At 42.6% G+C, this 18,467-nt stretch overlaps 1 protein-coding gene across 3 annotated transcripts in view; it reads left to right on the top strand.

Annotated features, from left to right (window-relative positions):
• The window catches only part of HIVEP2 (HIVEP zinc finger 2), a 141,510-nt gene that overhangs the window by 93,674 nt on the left and 29,369 nt on the right, over nt 1-18,467 (top strand). For all 3 annotated transcript variants that reach the window (XM_033143913.1, XM_033143909.1, XM_033143910.1), the window contains one exon: nt 4,630-4,725. The gene's annotated coding sequence lies outside the window, so the exon portion shown is untranslated. The remainder of the gene's footprint in view (nt 1-4,629; nt 4,726-18,467) is intronic.

The following is an 18,467-nucleotide window of genomic DNA, read 5'->3' as shown; positions in this document are numbered from 1 at the left end:
ATAAACCCTGGTTAAGTACCAAGAGGCCTGGAGTCTTGCACTGCTCAGCAGAGATTGGAGTAGCCCATAACAGTATGTTAACACTAAGCCAAACCGCAGCTCAGCCTTAATGCAAGGCTTCCTGGAGAAGAGATCACAATCGTTGCAGTTCCTCCTATGACGCTCCTCCTATGACTGTGCTACTGTGAGCTAAGCAATGGTTTGGCTTAGCCTGCTGTACATACAGGTTTGTGGTTTGTTTCTCTCCAGCCAAACCACAAAATGTAAACCGAAGAACAAAACTTGGTTGCAGCTCGTGGTTTTGTCTGGAGGTGAGGCAAATCGTGAGCCTAGATTTGGATGACTAGGTAAGCCCAGTCATGATTTAGGTCACAGCAGTGCAGCAGGAAGAGGACTTAAGAAGGAGCACAGCAGCTGTGATCTCTCCAAGAGCCCACACACTTGCCCTAAGCTCAAGGTGACCAGGTGAAACTTTCTCCAGAAGCACATTTCCGTGTCAGAAAAGGCTTCACCAGTTTAATTTATGCCTCTCACAAGAGCCCTGTTCTTCTTCAGTGCCAACCCTAAACCAGGCAGTGACCTCAAGTTTCATGAGTTGTAAACCTGTTACGTCACTGTAGGTCTTCCATCAGTTCATGCAGGGGTTCATGTAGGCCACACTTTCTGAACCATAATGGTCCATCCCCAGCAATATGGATCAACTCAGTATGGAGTTTATTTACATTCACATTAACGGGGTAATTTTAAAAAAAGTTTACATACTAATAAAACAACAGTATCATTTTTGCATAAAACAAAACCTGAGTTATAGAAAGCGCATGAGTTTTCTGCCACGTTTTGCTGTTGGAAGGACACGTTACTGTTCAATCACAGCTACAATGTTTTCAAATTGACAAAAATAATAATACTCCTCTACCAGGGACAATGAAAAGAAAAAGCAGCTTCAGAATGAACTAAGATGTGCCTTTAAAATTGCACATGTAGTCTCTTCTTCATTGATTGTAAAAAAAAAAAATGTACATGTATACAGGAAGCCCTCCCCCCAAACAGCTTCAAAATCAACAAGCTTCTTCTCCATTGCCTCTTGGTTGATCTTCCCTGATGCATGTTTAATTTTTTCAATAGCTATGAAGAAGAAGAAGAAGAGTTTGGATTTGATATCCCGCTTTATCACTACCCGAAGGAGTCTCAAAGCGGCTAACATTCTTCTTTCCCTTCCTCCCCCACAATAAACACTCTGTGAGGTGAGTGGGGCTGAGAGACTTCAAATAAGTGTAACTAGCCCAAGGTCACCCAGCAGCTGCATGTGGAGGAGCGGAGACGTGAACCCGGTTCTCTGGATTATGAGTCTACCACTCTTTTTTTTTTTTTAAATTTATTCATTTTCCACAATCAAAACAATTATAACATAATTTCATTAACAAAATTAAAAATACATAATCACTTCTAATTATACACATATAAACTTTTGCATCATATCTTTCCTCACTTGGTAACATGACTTCCTCAAATCCCTCTTTGCTGAATTTCATTATAATACATCCTTAGCAGTCTTCCAAATTCATTTTTAAACTTTCGAATTCATCAGAATTAAACTCCTTTTTATCATCTTCCATCTTTACTATCTTGATTTCCCCCTAATTACTATTTAATTATAAACCTAAGCCACAACTTACTTCCAAAATCTTTTCTAATTCTCAAATATTACAATATTTTTTTAAATATACTTTAAATTTTCTCCAGTCTTCCTCCACCGTCTCCCCCTTCTGGTCTCGGACTTGTCCAGTCATCTCGGCCAGTTCCATATAGCCCAGCATCTTCATTTGCCAATCTTCTATCGTCAGAATGTCCTGTGTTTTCCAGTTTTTGGCAAGCAATAGTCTTGCAGCTGTCGTGGCATACAAAAAGAATCTTCTATCTTTTGGGGGCATTTCTTCACTGATTATTCCAAGTAAAAAGGCTTCTGGTTTTTTAATAAATGTATTTTAAATACTTTTTTCATTTCATTATATATCTTTTCCCAGAAGTCTTTTACCTTTGGGCATGTCCACCACATATGGAAAAAAGTTCCTTCTTTCTCTTTACATTTCCAACATTTATTATCATATGTATGAGACATTTTAGCTAATTTTACAGGTGTTAAGTACCATCTATACATCATTTTCATCATATTTTCCTTCAACACATAGCATGCGGTAAACTTAACACCCATATGAGTCTACCACTCTTAACCACTACACCACACTGGCTAAAAACACTGAAAGTCAGGAGCAGGCTCGTATCTCGCAAAACAATTGCTTTGAATAGCACCTGCACATCTCGCATAATTTTCATTCTGCAAGGGTTAGAGTGTTCCTTTTATTTATTTATTTTAAAAAATCTCAAGCTCAGAGTTTGCAAACCCGAGGCAGAGAATAGAAAATTCCCTCTTGCCCCTGGAAACATGAGCCAGAACTTTTGAAAATTTGAGCTTCAGCCAAATCTGTGGTCTCTAAAGTTGTTACCCTCCCAGCAGCCATAGCACCATAGCCAGTAGTCGGGGTGATGGGAGTTGTAGTCCAGCAACATGTGGAGGGATACAGACTCCTGACCTACCTCTGTTCTAAAGGAACAGCTGGCATATTTCCAAATTCCCTTCTGTTTCTTTACTTCATTGCCTGAAATTATTATCCTGATTTAGTAACAATTATATATTTGTACTAGGATTCCCCAAAGTTGGTAACACACCTTTGTTCAATATCTCTGGCCATTTTCAAGAAACTCACTGTAAATTCTGAAACCCATCTGACGGTTCCATTATTTCGCTGTCATTGTACCAGAAGTAGGTTTCTTAAGTCTGTGTGTATAATACAGGATTCTTTCTGTTCCATTGCATCAGCACAGCAGAATTCAATATAGCTTGTTCCTGCCTACCTTCGAAGATTCTACCTTAGCAATATACCTTAAAAAACCTTCTTTTTTCTCAGATTTAATGGAAAGCATGGGGGGAGGAGATTAAATTGCCTTAATTTAGAAACAGCAATAGATGTTATATTTTCTACTCTCTTTCATCCCTTCCCCACAATCTATTTCCTAGGACAGATAGTTGAGCTGAGATGTGGCTAATTAGTTTTGTGAGGGCTGACATGAAATTTTTAACCCAAGACACTAAATTTCTTGGAAGTGTTGTTCCTAAAGAGAAAACAATTCCATCTGAAATTTAAAAGCATACTAATTGGAAGTACTGTGTGTAAATTGCAAGCAGCTTTTAGGCTCCTGGGCAGCATACCCTGGGTTCAAGTTGCTCAACTGGGGTTGTTTTGTTGATTATTACCTACTTACTGAATTTAACATGCATTAGAAATATAAGCGGAAGGAAGTATTTTATAGATATTAAAATCTCAGTGCATATTTGGAACATCCATAAAACATGAAGGTGCCATTTGTTGCAAAACAATTTGGAATAACTGCCCTGAAAATGCATTTGGAGTTTTTTTGTGAGCTTAAAGCACCAGGAATGTAAATTTGCAAGATGCTGCCACAACTTCTTGGAAGGCAATTAATGCAGTGTAAAAGGAGCCATTTTAAGAACAAATGACTGTGAGATACGCATACAAAATGAGGAATCCCAGATTTTCGAAAGCACATTTTCCAGTTGGCAACAGCTAATTTTTTTATTTTATTTTTTAAAGAACTTGTTATTAAAACCACAGTTAGGACGGTGTTAGAGCCCAAGCCTAGGGAAAATGTTTATATCATAATTTGAAATCTGCACATGCACATTGTTAAAATTATATGCTTTGTGGGTGGGTGGGGGAAACGAACAATTTTATTTGATATGTGTCATTTAATTATTTGTTTAGTTTTATGTCTAGCCATCTCCCTTAGTCTCTGATGGGTGTGTTTGTGGGGAGGGGTATTTTTCCTTCAGCAATTGCACTTTTTTTAAAAAAATGGAAGGAAGGGGGGGGGGAGAAAATCATTTGCCAAAACATTCTATAAATAACTGTAAAACAGCCAGTGCCCTTGGACAACTGATAATAGCTGGTTGTGCAGTTACTCCTTTGGAAAAGCCACAGTCTTGTGGCGGCTCATGGTACCATGGCTGGTGACTGAGATTGCATCCTTTGCTGGTGCTAACACCACATTTTAGTACCTTTCTTGCAGCCTCTTTTGCATATGTATTGTAACGTAGGGACACTTATTGCATTGTGTATCCAAAAGAGCCTGTCATCTTTGACCTGCACACACATGTAAATTGCTCTCCCCGCCCTATTTACAACCAAAAAAGGGTCATATTTTCCCCCCTACTCCTGTCTCGTAAAGGGAGAAGTATCTGTGTCTACACATGTGCTCCTTCAAACAGACCTGATTTGTGTATATTTTGTATTCAGATAAATGTACATGAGTACAGAAAGTGAGCTAAGAAGTGGAATTTGCTTAAGAAGTTATGCTTTCTATTTATCAGTTTATTTTTTAAAAATTACTCAGGAACTCTAAAGCAAACTCTGTAAAGTCCTCAACAGTATTGTGTACATTAGACTGTGAAGAGTTTGGATTTGATAAAAAATGATAAAATGATAAAAAAAATGGATGATATTGCTCAACCTCCTCTGAACCTTTTATTATTATTATTATTATTTTAAATAGGTGCAGAATATTCTGGAGAGCCATTTCTAAACTGGATTAATGAACCAAGTAGTCGTCGGACCATTATTCACTTTCATCTCTGACATCAACAGAGAGGTAAGAAACTAACAGTTGCCGTATGTTATTTCCAGCATGTTAACATAGCTATGATGAGAGGGCATTGCTTTTATGTGTCAATGTTTCAGTTATGCATTTCTTTGGTATACTCATTCATGTGCAAGATTGACACTGTTTATACACTAATTGCTGTTTTTGTTTGTACATGTCACACTAAGACAACTTATTGTCTAGAACGCATCACTTCTGAATGCTGTTAATGCAGTATCTTGGCCTTACGCTGGAGCTGGGTTCAGGGGGCACCAATAGCAGCATATCATTGGGAAGAATCAAAAGGTTACACCTTTGCAGAATATCATGGCACCAGGAGAATGAGGTCAAGAATGATGCTCAGAATGGTTTGGCTATCAGGGAGCTGGCAGGGTCCCTGAAAGTTGTAGTAACAGCAACTACCTACTCAGGACTTAACTGCTTTTATACTTAAGAGTACAGGTTGATCAACATGCCCTATTATGCTTCAGTCCTGGATATGCTAGAAGATATTGCTAGGGTTCCCTTAAAGGGGGAGTGTCTGGAAAGCAGTCCAAGCACCCCACCTCCTGCTCTGAATAGCAACATGGTCTTTAGAAGCAGCTTAGTACTGGTGGAACCTAACCCTGACTTGGTGGGGCAAGGCAGAAACTACAGTGCAAGTGTCTTGATCCTGATAGTATTATCTGATTCATCCATTGTGAAAATGAGAGGACCTCTTCTTCTCTGTAGGAAGAACTTTCCAAAGACACACAATAACGTTCAGGTCAAACCTTCAGAGATTAGGTACTGAAAATGAAAGAGTACTTTTAAATATATAAAACATATTAAAACATTGTATTGCACCCTTCTGGTGCAAAGGCATTGCTCAAGGCAGCTAGCTTCAACTAATATCTAAAGTACGATTGATGCTGTCATTGCTTAGTTTTCGGCTTATTTGCAAACTTTTCTATTCATTTAGCCTTTGCAGGGGACTGACATGATATAATGTGAGGTATACATTGACAGCTTGTTGTTGTTGTTGTTGTTGTTGTTGTTGTATTATAGTATTTGTTGTTGTGCAGCATGATCTTGTATGCCTGTAACATCTTTGCAGCTGTGTTCTGGACCAGCTGAAGTTCCAGAAACTTTTCAAAGGTGGCCTTTTGTACAGCTTTTTTTGCCTTGGTGCAACTAAGACCAGTGTTCCCATGGCTGGCTCTGACCTCTTCAGGAATAGGCACAGCTGGTGTAGCACACTTGGCACAGCTGCCACCAGGTCATCCTCGTGTAAAGCTAAATCCAGGAGCAAATCTGTTTCTTCAGGGGAGTGATTGCTTCCTCCAAAATACTCTGAATCCCTATGCCTGAGTCAGGCCCTTTCCTGATCTGGAGGGTGTCTGCCTTGTCTGGATTAAGCGTTAATATGTTAGCCCTCATCCAGCCAGCTACTGATACACAACGTCGGCATCTTCCTTGGTATTAGGTGAAAGGAAGAAATAGAGTTGCATGTCATCTGCATATTGATTATGTATAACACACCCTAAACCAGGGGTCAGCAAACTTTTTCAGCAGGGGGCCGGTCCACTCCCTCAGACCTTGTGGGGGAGGCAGACTATGTTTTTTGGGGGGGAATGATGCAAGAGCACCACGAGCCCTGGTGGCTGCTTACCTGTGTCTTGAGAGTAGCAGGGGCTGGTGGCGGCAGCGGAGGGACAATGAGTGGCACGCGAAAGGGCTCTGGAGAGAGGCTGCTTAAAATGGCGGCCTCTCAAGCGCTGCTGCTGCTGGCACCAACAAAGCCCATGCCCCTTCCTCCTCTAGGCAGGGTGGGGAGAAGCCAGGAGGAGGGAGGGAGGAGGTACCACCGCCACCACCATGGAAGGGAGAAGGAAAGAACACGAATGCTGGCGATCCACACGGCGATTCCCGGACCGTCTGCTGGCCGGATCCAGAAGGCAATTGGTCCTGATCTGGCCTGCGGGCCTCAGTTTGCCGGCCCATGCCCTAAATCTTTGGGCAGTCTCTGCTAAATAAGGTGAGGGATGATTAACCTTGCAGGTCACCATCAGCCAATGGCTAAGGCACTGAGCAGGAGTTCCCAGTATCACTTCCTGGAACCATCCCTCAAGGAAGAACTGGAGCTATCGCAGAGCAGTTCCTGCTAATCCCATACCAGTCAGTCCAGAAGCATATTTTGGTCAAAGGTATCGAATGCTGCTGAGCGAATCAACAGGAATGTACTCCTTCCATCCAGTTCCCAGCAAAGGTCATTTAGAAAAGGTAGCCAGTGTAACATCTGAATTAGAATTACAGCTGCTAGAAATGGTTTTTCAAAAGTTAGCCACATATGAAAAACATCTTTAAAATTATTTGAACTGTATTATGTAGAATAACATTAAAACCTTTAAGAAAATATTTTATTTCCCCCTGAATGTTGCGTGTGTGTCTGGATTTCTCCAGCACAAATGCAGCATCCGCTAGGCTGATTTTTAACACTCTGCTGTGGTTTGGGAAAAACTGGCTCCGCATTCACACACATTTGCATCTCACTCCACTCACTTCTGCGCAGAAAGGGACCAAAGTTATCTCCAGTGTGCTGTTCGCTTCTGGTGGATAACCAGTGAAAACATCAAAATACTGCTTCCGAAGTTTGTGGAGTGTGTTACCTTACAAGACCTTAGAGAATAAAACCTGTAGACCACAGGCTAAAGCAACCACAATGGAAAGTTTTTATTCTCCTAAGTAGAAACATATGTTTGCCAAAGTTCTCTGTAAAGCCCCAAAGCTTGCACTGTCTTTCCCTCTCTTACTCTCACTGCTTAAGATGGTCTAATATAATACGTCAGCCTGGTGTGCCCCCCCCCCAGCAAATCTTGGAGTCTGGCCAAATAGTTTTTGCTAGGCATCAAATCGGGAAGAGGCAGGACCAAGCATGCTGAGGGGAAAGAATGGAGTGCCTGGGGAGGAAGCAAGATAACATCCTATCTAGGCATAACATCCTGTCCTGTGCTTCTGTAGCGATTGTCTGAAAAAGATAACAAGAGGCAGCATCTCTCCTCTTCTCCCAGAACTTCAGAGAGTGCTCCGTGTTCTAAGAGAATGCACACGCCATATGCACACAACATCACTTGCCATTTAAAAATGTAAACAACGGCATGGGGCGCTTTTCGTTTGTCTGTTGAGGAATGTAGTCCAGTCCCACTGCCAATTCTAACTTACTGAAACAGCGCAGAGAGAGGGGTCAGCAGGGACTTAAATAGGAAGCCATCAGAATGAATGGCTACCTCTCAGCATTGGGACAAGCGGTCCTTAGGGAAAACATGCCCTTTCCTATGATGCAGCCTGTTAAAGAGTTTCATCGGTTCCTTTTAAGTGGTGTTTTAAAATAGGGCTTTTAGCTTTCATTAGCATTGGAGTTTATGGTCCTTCTGTGAATTGAGGCTCATGTAGATAGAGCTTTTGTATCTTTAGAAGACTATCAGTGATAATGAGTATGCTTGATATCTATCTATCTATCTATCTATCCATCTATCCATCATCTTATCTATTCCCAATATAAGAGACATGCATGTGGTTGGATTTTTAGGTACACATTATTGGTGGTTTTAATTTAGGTTATGCCGGTGGTGCTGCTGATATGGAAAGCAAATGTTTAATGTTTGCGGGGTAGTTTATAGATCTATAGAGCAATTTGCAGGATGGTTTATAGATCTATGTAACAGTTTTTTTTCTCCAGTGGGCAGGCAGGGAGGGGAAAATGAGTGTCTTCAAAGGCCTTGGCCTAATTCAGTGCTGCATGTGAAGAAGAGAAGCTCATTTCCATTAGTAGGTTCAGAGAGTGCAGGCAAACCTCCTGCTGCCTTGAACCTGTGAGCAAAATCTTCTATAAGTGAGATAGTGGTAGTGATTCCCCCCCCCCCCCACTGAAAACAGATTCTAGTTTTCATTTCCGGCAAGAAAACTAAGAGCCATTTCATATATTTGTCAGAGGTAAAGTTTTTATGCTACTTCAGATTGGAGGAGAACCCTTGTCCCTGCTGTGCTTTTTTTTTTTTTTTGTATATATAGGGATTGGTTTGTATTAGAGAATGTTGACTCATACGCAGTTTATGGGGGAAGGGGGGGGGAATGTCACTTGAGTCTCCCGAGACCTGCATTTTGAATGTGTTGTCTTTGCAGACAAGTGTCTGACATCTGTTTAGGATGAAGCTGTTGACTATGCAGGCATGTGGGTAGAATCCTTAACAACGTTCCTTGCAGTGCAAAGAAGCCATAGACACACAGACACCATCAAGGTAGTATGTAGGCCTTGGTATTAGTTCTTGGTGTCTAATCATTCTGGTTTGCATAACTCAGTAGGTCAGAACAGCCTGTGATCTAGAACATTCTGGAGTTCACTCTGCAGATACATTTCTGCTTTGGTTGACTAGCCTTGACTAATGCTTACAAGCATCTTTCTGGCGATTCTCCAGTGATTCATAGACTAGGAAATCCTGCTTGTCTTCTGTCTATAGTACTTGCTGCTTTCCAGAACGAAGAGCAAGAGCATGGAGAAGCTGTGGCCCTACAGATGCTGTGTGGCGCTGCAACTCCCACTAAACCCAACCCAGCAACATCTGGATGGCCATTGGTTTCCCAGACCTGGGATATACATTCCAAATGTGTCTGTAATCATACCTTTTCCCAAAACCTATGAGCACTACTGTTTGCTGCTTAGACATCTGACGATGCCAGCCTTTCTTCATTCAACTTTGAAGTGCTGGGGACTTGTACTGCAAATGGTTTATTTTCCCTGGGTTTCTTAGAATGAGACCGTGATAAAAAAAAAATGTTTAAAGAAATTTTAGGGGGAAATAATAAGTCATCTGTGTTTCTGTTGCATATATTTCAGCTTTCAATGTGAGGAAGCATTCTGAGTGCTTGCAGGGCATTCATATTATGTGTATTTGGAGACAGTCCTTGAAATCCTTTTGGCACTGTGACCTCTGGTTTTGAAACTAAAATGCAGACAGACAAGGATAGTCTGAAGGAGAAATTCTGTCTTGACACTAAACCATTAAGAGTACTATGTTTACACAGTCTTCTTCCTCGTACAATAGTAAATAGAGCAATCCAAAATTCTGCTGTGTGTATAAATTGCCTGACACCCTGTTTGTAACCACATTAGTTTGGAAGCATGTCCTGTTGATCTAAGCGGAACTTATTTCCATGTAAATGAGCCTAAGTTCCCCACTCTCCCATTTAGGGCCCATTCACGGTTTCATTTGTCCTGTGAGTTCTAATATTTTGTATGTGTCTGAGGTGTTTTCTTTTGACCTGCTGTTTTCCTTGAGGAAACCCACCGTTTACTGCTGATTTGGAACAAACATCAATCCATGGAAAACCTGAAGAGAAATATGTCTCTCTTCTGAACTGGTCTTAAAACACTCCTGAACAGTATTTGTTTATTCAAGCTGTGTTTTGGGCGGTCCACTCCCACCTCCTTTCATTATATCTCTGCCTACTGCTGCAGGATAATTTTTCCAGTTGTCTCTCCAGCTTCAAGCAGTGCACTTCCAGTTTTCTTGACAGGCTTAAATTGCAATTAAACAATATGTATGGAAAGTGTGTGTGTGTGTGTGTGTGTGTGTTCATTCCAGCTTGTTTGTTTTGATTGGTTGTGATGGTTCCCGTCACAGCTTTATTTTCAGTCTTTAATAATAAGTATTAAATATGTATCACTGTGGTGGCCAAACTTGGCCCTCCAGCTGTTTTGGGACTACAATTCCCATCATCCCTAATGACTGGTCATGTTAGCTAGGGATGATGGGAGTTGTAGTCCCAAAATAGCTGGAGGGCCAAGTTTGGCCACCACTGCGATACATATTATTTAATACCACCACTGATGTATCGGAAGGGTCCTGGCTCCTTTGGTTTATGTTCAATGATTGTTTGCCATGGATTGGCTGGATGCAGAGGAGTGGTGGGAAGGTAACCCCCAAGCAAACCCCCAAGGGAAGAAGGCTCAGAGCTAGGGGATTGGTAGTGCGACGGCGATGAGTGGTCAGAGGGAGAAGAGGGTACCGATTGGTAGGAGGAGATGTCAGAAGCTGAAGAGGTAACGGTATAGTGAACAGGAAGAGGCTATGGCAGAGAGCAATTCAGACTCTGAAGCAGAAGCAGAGTAGAGGCAGGCTGCTGAAGAATCCAGGGAGTCTCCACATCCTGCAATGACTAGCTCTCCTCCTTCCTGGTCTCCCAGAACCCAAAGAGGTATGAAGAGTATAGAGCAAAGAGACACTAGATGGAGCCTCAGGTTGCTGGGGAAGGACCTGAGGGAGTAGGAGCCTTAGAGAGTGGTGGAAAGCAGGGAACTTCAGTCCTGACAACTGCCTCATTGGGGCAAGACCTACTGAGAAAAGTCACTGTAGGCTTGTTTTGTTTCTTTGAATAAAGACACCTCATGAGTTATTGCTGACTTGCTCCCAACTCCCACCTTCACATTGCCTGATTTTCTGCGTTTCTGATTCTCTGGGTTTCTGATTCTCTAGTTCTTTGATTCTCTGACTCTCTGCCATGGATAAGCAGAGCTGAAGGTGGAGACGACACAAAAAGCAGACTATTGATTGTAGGAAGAATGAACGGGAAAACAAAGGGTTTCAAGAGTATTTGGCCAAGTAAAATCTGAGGTAAAAATCACAAGTGGGAAAACCCAGCCTAGGACGATATTGAAAGCAGGGCAAAGAGATATGGACTTAAGAGGAAGTGTTGCTGGGCCCTTCATCCTAAACACACACACACTTGCCTAAACACACTCAAATTAATAATGTGAATAATTAAAAGCAACTGCAGTGTGGTAAATCATTTTAAGTTTCATTGATGAACTAGCTGTATACTCTATTCATATGCTCACATTGATTTATTGCCTGGGGTAGCTTACGTTTACAAGTGTTTAGATAATATATTTTGTTACTTGTCAGTAATCGGGAAATCAGTATTCCCTTCTGGAGTTTGCCTCTGTGATTTAGGTATTTTGTACCAAACACCTGATGAGGAGAAAGACCTTTACATTGTACTGTGCCATGCAAACCTGTTTGAATAGGGTCTGTCTGCATGGATGCCTATTCAGACAAATACAAAGTGAGCTTCTGATCCCAACATCTAGAAGCACTCCTGTCTCTAGAAATAGCTAACATTCTCTCCTGAAAGAACCATAAGTGTTTGAATCTTATTCTGGGCAAGATTTTGAGATGCAATGCCCTTGAAGCCAGTCAGAGGCTGACCTGCATATGAGTGTGCCAGGGGTGCGAGTAAGGGTTTCATCTTTACAACGTAAGAGTAGACCCACTCTGACCCAGCCAGCACATTCACTGGCAGGGGAGCATCGCTCAGTTTGCTGTTTGAACCAGGAGGCCTGGGTGACTGACTTCCCAAGAGGATATCTTGCTAAACGTGCACACCTTGAGCCTGCCGTTCAATGTTGTGAGAGCCAACACTGTCAGCTTACCCAGTATCTCTTTAACAGAGCTACAAAGTCAACATCTGAACCTAGAAGTGGAGCCCCAACCAGCAATTTATTCTAGAGTGCAGTGTTGACTGCAGCGGCTGTCCCTGGAACGCAGCCCAGGGAGAGAACAGCTGGTCCAAGCATGCCAAAGGCCTTTCCTGAACTGTAATGGCCTCACCTCACCTGCCCTTCCCTTGCTATTTGACACTCCTTTTCTCACTCCTCATTGTTGATTCCCCGGCCTTTCCCCTAGTCATATCTGTCTAATGTAGATTGCAAACTCCCTGGGTGGGGACTGAATTATTATTGTTCTGTGGAACCCCTGCTGCCGCAGCGTTCCCAATGCTAAACGTCTTGGCAGTACAATACTTGGAATTACAAACCACAAGATTTAAGTCAAGTAACAGGAGTGACTGATCTTGGGACAAATTCCAGAGTGAGAGCCCTTCTGTCCTCCTGTTCTGAATCACGAGTGCAGCAGCAGCATATGATGATTGTCGCTACCCTGTAAGTCAAAATTTCAAATGATATAATTACCGAACGCTCTCTACTGGGAGCTAACTCACTTTATACTTTTAGGTGCATGCTTGCCTCGCTAACATTTGCAGTCTCAAAGCTCATTGCACGGTGACAATCCTGTGTCCTGTATAGTGTCTTCGTTTTGATCCATTGGTACTTTGCCATCTAGTTCAGAGGCTGAATATGTTCCGAGCTGGCAAGCAAGCTCGGATCCATGTTAGCAGCTTTCGCCAGATGGTGGTGTGCTGTTTTGAACTAAGCATCAGTGGAACAAGCATACATGGGCTGATGAGGTATACTATTCCACTTGTTTTTGCCAAAAAAACAACAACAACCCCATGCAATGCACTGAGTGGCCATCTTGGCCACATGGTATAGCTGAATGAGAGAGGGAGAGGGTATTTCGAGGGAGGCAATAAGGCAGCAAACACTGGTGTGTATGTGTGTTTGTTTTTCTGTGTGCATTCAGTTTTAGCAGTTTGACTGGCAAATGTAACTTGACTGCAAGTCATGAACTTCATTGAATTTCATCCAAAAAAGACACAGCTGAGCAATCTGCAGGAAGCAATCTTTTCCTATAAGTATGCCGTTCCAAACTGTACAAGTTATTGTGCAGCTCATAAAAGTGTCTGCACAGCTAAACCTGGACAGTTGGGTCCTGTTCAGATTTTTGTATTCATCAGAACTGGGCTTCCAATATGGAAAAAAAAATACCCACATTGTGCAGTGAAAGGACAGTGACAGGAACCCTTGGTTGTTTCTGGTTGCAGCTGTTTACTGAAGTTTTTTGTGTGCAAAATATGGAAAAATGTGAGAATGTTAGTTCAGTAATGGTTCCAAGCTCGACTCGTGGAAAATATGACAGTGTTTCCATCAGCAGTTAAGAACAAGTTGGGTCTTTTATTTCTGCAGGGGAGGTGGCATGCAGTTTGCCCTACACAGGAAATTGTCAACGGTAACCTGCAAGCAGCTGTGCGATGACTGCATGTAGGAGGGAAGAGTTCAAAGCTTTCCTGTCCTGATATTTTCTGATAGCTTTAACTTTTTCAAGTTAAGACCAAATATAAATGAGGATGTAGAAAATGTTGCTGATCTAAGCTAGTGCAGATAGTTCTCATGGAATGGAGACCCAAATACATGGCATACTTAAATTATATAATTTGTGCACATTCACATGCAACAGATAAACTACCTGCAACTTGTGGGGACATGGGAGAGTTGAAGGGACATTTAGGCAGGCCTGTGTAGGGGGAGCAGCTGGGTACACTTCTCCAGGGCCTTGGAGAGCTAATTCAGCCCAGGGCTCCTGCCAAGGACCAGCGGCTCTGTCGTTTGAGTTTATAACTTTATTCTAACAAGACTCTGGCCCCGGGCCTCAGATTGTGGTCAGCCCCTCCATTCAGACTTTACCTTTCTTGCCCACCACCACTGAAAGGCAGCACCTTTGCAACTTCCTGCTACCCGCCCACCGAGACAAATCCTAGCACCATCATGACTATATGCAGCTGGGCAAATAGGGTCACAGATAATAAGCTGTATTATGTACCTCTTGTTGCCAGGCAGAAGACAATAGTGCCATTGCAACACTTCTCTCTGCCTCTCACTTAGGGTGAACATCACCAACCCAAATGTCCCATCTCTCAGGCTCTCACCCTAGGTAAAGGTCACAGGCTTATTGCTCACAGTGCAAAGCCTACAATTTCATATCCTGACAGGCAAGGTGGGCACACCGGAAGCTTACTGAAGTGTAGACCCAAAGGGGGGAGGGAAATCCCATTTGGTGTCTCTCCCTTGGGGGACAATGCTGCCACAGGTTGACCCTGCCGTCCACATTGGAGTCTGTTCTTATATACTCAGGCAGGCTGTGGACCACACCCCAGCTGTATCCACTCACCTATTTTGGCTTCACCACTACAGACAGTAGGTGGGCAGTCACATTCTGCACCTGTTGTAGTTTCCGAAGCAATTTTTGTGGCGGTCCCAAAGGCAGTCGAACATAAGTCACTTGTGCATGGATTGCAACATAATCTGTTTATTCTGGCAATTGGGTTAGCTATGGATTAATTCTAATTTCACACACACACACACACACACACCCTTCCATCATCCGAAAAAGAGGGAAAGCACAATCATTACATAAAGGGTCCTTCTTCTGCTATAGCTGATAATATGGTTGCAAAATGGAAAGTTTTAGTGGCTTTTTTGTTTTGTTGCCGGTTTCAGATGTTCCTTCTGTTTCCACTGACATATGTACGGATGCAACAGCATGTATATTATGTTACATTTTAGATAGTAAAGGTAAAATTGAAGGGACCCCTGACCATTAGGTCCAGTCGTGTCCGACTCTGGGGTTGCAGCACTCATCTCGCGTTACTGGCCGAGGGAGCTGGCATATAGCTTCCGGGTCTTGTGGCCAGCATGACTGAGCCTCTTCTGGCGAACCAGAGCAGCACACAGAAATGCCGTTTACCTTCCCGCCGGAGCGGTACCTATTTATCTACTTGCACTTTGACGTGCTTTCAAACTGCTGGGTTGGCAGGAGCTGAGACCGAGCAACGGGAGCTCACCCCATCGTGGGGACTCGAACTGCCAACCTTCTGATCAGCAAGCCCTAGGCTCTGTGGGTTAGACCACAGCGCCACCCGTGTCCCATTTTAGATAGGCCATAGCAAATTATTTGTAGAAAGCTAATAGCAATATTTAAATCAAGGAATAGAAAGCTTTATCCTTATTTAGCCAAAAGATATAAGGTGCTTGTCTAGATAGCGTTTCTCAGACTCTCTGAATTCAGCTCTTGTTTCCTTTTACATTTATCCTGCCTTCCAACCTTGTCCCCACCTCATGCCCAAACCAGGCCAGTTGACAGATGAGGGAGCTTTCTCCACGAGAAACTGTGGAATGAGTTGGAGGGACATTTGAGTAAAAGGGTAATACCTGTAGTTTGAGTCACTCACCTGCCAGACCCAGCAGAGGATTGCATAAAATGAAGTCAGTGCTAGGAAGTAGCCCCCCCCCCTTTCCACTGTGGTGTCAGTAATGCTACTTGTGTGCCTGAGTCCTGATCACATGCAAATTTGAGGCAGGCTACAGCTAGATGGATGTTGAGAATTTACTTCTGGTCACATCGTGTGACCAGAGCAATTCATGTGCGGTTAAGGTCATGATTTCCACCCACCCGCCCACCTAGACACGCATGAAAGATTGCTCTCGCCTGTGGCTTGGAGAAGTCTTCTAAGGGCTCCACAGAGAGCCAGCTGCACCTTGTGTTGTATTTAGACTGTGATCTGAGATGGTCTTTAAGTCTTTATGCGTCCTTTCGTTGCTCACAAAGAGCCAAATTAATGAGACCTCATCAGTGTGCAATTTGAATCAGTGCGATCTGCTAAAGAGCATGTAGAAATCAAACGTGATGGGGCTGTATTCAATTCTATGCTGAATGGCAAGCTTTTGTAAAGTCCGAAGCAGGTGACACTCCATCTTAGTTTTTTATCTCTAAATGGGATTATAAATTTCCCCTGCTGGAGTTGATCATCTTAACTGAAGTTTCTGACTCACGCCACAAGTAGAGTTATAGAATACCACTGCTGCTCCTATTAGCCACTTAGTCACATGTTCGATAGGCAAAGGGCTAAAAGATTGCATGCGGGAATGGGCAAAGGAGTATGCAACGACAAACATTGAATGAGGGAGAGCAAATATGTTTTTCAGGCAGAAGAGGAGCTTAAATATTTGTGTTTTTTGCTTAAATGGGGAGGTTATTTATTCAGCATCTTTGGTATGTGTGACACTCCATCCATCCATAGAGAGAATATAGGTTTCTGCTCCAAGGAGCTTACATATCTGGGTGGTATTCAACTATGTTGTACTCAGAGTAGAACTACTGGAATTAAGGTGCCTAACTTAGTCATCTTCATTAAGTTTAGTGTGTGTGCTGTTAAGTGCTACCATTTATTTATTATTTTAAGATCCAGTGGTGGTGTAGTGGTTAGAGTGTCAGACTAGGGCCTAGGGAGACCAGGGTTCATATCCCCGCTCTGCTATGATTCTCACTGGGTGCCCTTGGGCCAGCCACTGTCTCTTAGCCCTGACCTCCTTCACAGGGATGTTGTGAGGATAAAATGGGGAGGGAAACCATGTATGCCACCCGCAACTCCTTGGAGGGAAGGTGGGATAGAAAACAAAATTTAAATATATAATATATGTATTATTTTAACCATGCTCATAGGGTTGTTTGAATAAATATTTGCTACAAAAACTGGATGTTGAGTGCGGAAAGCTTCCCAAATAAATAAATAATGGCCGTTTTACCGAGAACCTTTGTCCTGCTAGTCATCAGCTTGGTGCTTCCAGCTCTTGAAATATATATAATTTTGATGTTCAGTGAGGACTGCCTTCAGTGCAGGTTTGGGCATGGTTAAAGTGTGATCTTTTGTGGAAACATGAGCACTGTTAATGATGAAACCAGAGCTTTGTTAATAATGCATTATAATTATTGCTTCTGTCAGGCACGCATCTCATATTTCTCCTATTTTAGCCAGAGAATCCCAGTTAAACTGACTTGGTTTGATACGGTTCTTTTCTATACCCCTTTTTATTTTGTTTTGTTTTTGTGATTGGGGAGCCTTTTTCAAGGTCAGTGTGCCTTTGCAATGCAAGTGCATCTATTTAGCCTGGTGAAGTACGTAGGCAGAGAATAGCCTACGTAATGAGCAAATGAGGGAACGCAATTTCAATAATACAAGGCACCTGATTGGCCCTGCCCTTTCCTCAAACAATGGAGATGTACGTCATTCTCCAGGACAAACAGTGCCTGTGGCACCGTGCTTCCCATGTTTGAACTGCTTTCCTGGGTGAAATCATCCACATATATTTCTGTGCATTAGGAATAAAGCTTCTTATCCGACGTGTCAGTCAAACACATAAACATTTAAATGCTACCTAGGTGGAGAGCAGGGCTGTCCTCTCTTTTGGGGAGGGAGGTGTGATGGAGCACAATCTTTGGATGATGAAGATTCCAGGCTCAACATTGGGCACTTCTAGTTATAAAGGGCAGGCATCCAGGGAATGGGAAAGTCCTTTCTCTGTCTCAGGTCTGGGGCTGGACAATATCTGGTTTTCAACATTGCGATATATCACCAGCTAAACATTGTGATATACCGATATATCATGATGTCTGTAATAAGGATGGAGTTATGTAGAGACACTGGCTGGCTTCACGGTTTTCCCCATGTATTTTAAAAATACCTGGTCAGTGGGTAAATGCAGGGGTGGGTTTTGAGTGGACACTAGTTGGGTCTGGGTGGGTCGGGAGGTAGAGAGCATAGCCGTGTCTGACAGGTTATAGGTTGAAGCCTGGCAGGTCTGGGCACCAGCTCATTAGAAGGCTAAATTAAACCCTCTACTTCAAAAAAAACAAAGCAAAAAACAACAACAACAAACCCACACCTGGTTTATTCCACAAAATTATAGATGTGAATAAATAACGTAAAATATGGTCCAGTTGTCAAACCATAAAATCTGGTGCTTTCAGATACTTTGGAGATGGTTGGCAAGCTTGGGAAGGGTGTAGTCGGTTTTTAACTAGGGAAATGATGCCAGTTGAAGGACTGAACTGTTTCTTCAATCTAGTTTGGATCTTCCACGCCATAACTTTAGCCTGGCCATTGACACTTATTCTATTTTGCTTTGTGGGACCCACTGCTTTTGTTGACTCTATGTTGTTATGTTTTGTTTGTTTGTTTGTTTTTACTGTCTTACTTTTTTT

The sequence above is a fragment of the Lacerta agilis genome, chromosome 3 (genome assembly GCF_009819535.1).
Source record: "Lacerta agilis isolate rLacAgi1 chromosome 3, rLacAgi1.pri, whole genome shotgun sequence".
Classification (NCBI taxonomy): Eukaryota; Metazoa; Chordata; class Lepidosauria; order Squamata; family Lacertidae; genus Lacerta; species Lacerta agilis.
The sequence above is the reverse complement of the archived record's forward strand: the minus strand, read 5'-3'. Positions and strand labels throughout refer to the sequence as shown.